Genomic DNA, 1,726 nt, shown 5'->3' on the forward strand with positions numbered 1-1,726 from the left:
CGGGGTTAAAAATTGGCTGGATGGCCGAGCCCAGAGAGTCGTGGTGAATGGAACTAAATCCAGTTGGCGGCCCGACACAAGCGGTGTCCCCCAGGGCTCAGTTCTAGGGCTGGTTTTGTTTAATATCTTTATCAATGACCTGGATGAGGGGATTGAGCGTGCCCTCAGTAAATTTGCAGATGACACCAAAGTGGGTGGGAGTGTTGATCTGCTCGAGGGGAGGAGGGCTCTGCAGGGGGACCTGGACAGGCTGGATCGATGGGCCGAGGCCAACTGTATGAGGTTCAACAAGGCCAAGTGCTGGGTCCTGCACTTTGGTCACAACAACCCCATGCAGCGCTACAGGTTTGGGGAAGAGTGGCTGGAAAGCTGCCTGGTGGAAAAAGACCTGGGGGTACTGGTTGACAGATGGCTGAATATGAGCCAGCAGTGTGCCCAGGTGGCCAAGAGGACCAATAGCAGCCTGGCTTGTATCAGGAATGGTGTGGCCAGCAGGAGCAGGGAAGTGATTGTGCCCCTGTACTCGGCACTGGTGAGGCTGCACCTTGAATACTGTGTTCAGTTTTGGGCCCCTCACTGCAAGAAAAGAGATTGTAGAGCTGGAGCATGTCTGGAGAAGGTGGAGTTGGTCTCCAGCAGGGTGGGTGTTGGTCTCTTCTCCCAAGTAACAAGCAATAGGACAAGAGGAAATGGCCTTAGGTTGTGCCAGGGGAGGTTTAGATTGGACATTAAGAAAAATTCCGTCACTGAAAAGGTTACCAAGCACTGGAACGGGCTGCCCAGAGGAGTGGTTGAGTCCCCATCCCTGGATGTGTTTAAAATATGGGTAGACGAGGTGATTAGGGACATGGTTTAGTATTGGACAGGTACGGTTGGACTAGATGATCTTACAGGTCTTTTCCAACCAAATGATTCTATGATTCTAGCGTCTGGCTAAGCTAGAGAGGAGAGCATGGAGGACCACGTGGTTTCTTTTGCTCAGGGAAGGTTGTCCATCCGGTCTCTTATCATGCTTCTAGTTCAGCCTCCCTAGTCTGTTTTACAATCCTTGAACTCAAAATGAAAAAAGCAAACAAAGCGATGAGAGAAAATGTGTGTAGGGACTGTGTGTCCATGCTTTCCAAATGTGTTGAATCCTCTGAAAGAAACCTTTAGAAATTTTGCCTTAATTTCTCCCATGTAAAAAAACCTGCAATAATTATGAAAGTGGTAAGGCTGTTATTTGTTAGCCCTCAGTTCCACTGTTTTTGTGGTGGATGTATGCAAAATTATTCAGATGCCATGCATACACCCTAACAAACACTCAGCCCAGCATCCTGGGTCAGAAATGAATCTAGCATAACTCCTTAAGCCTTTCGAGTGTATATGTTGGGATACGTTTTGAATCATCAAATAAGAGGCTATCGATTTGTTTGCAGTTCCCGATTATACAAATATGATTGCGGGGCGCATGCGCACGAGGACATGACCCGGCCCCGCATACGACTTTTGGATTATTTTGTTGTCTTTTTTTCTATAGCTGCCTCTGCCGTCAGTACGCCACCCTTCTGAAAACCACGGTTCTAGCAGTCTTTCCATTCTTAAAGAAACAAAGCGCTCTTTAAGGGGCGGTGACCTTTCAACCGCCAGGGTCAAAGGTTACTAACAAAATGGCGGCCGCGGCTGAGGGGGAGCGCGTTGGCGGGGCCCGGCGGGCGCGCTGCTGAGGGGGAGCCTCGCCCGGCCT

The sequence above is a fragment of the Egretta garzetta genome, unplaced genomic scaffold (assembly GCF_000687185.1).
Source record: "Egretta garzetta isolate BGI_Z169 unplaced genomic scaffold, ASM68718v1 scaffold13, whole genome shotgun sequence".
Classification (NCBI taxonomy): domain Eukaryota; kingdom Metazoa; phylum Chordata; class Aves; order Pelecaniformes; family Ardeidae; genus Egretta; species Egretta garzetta.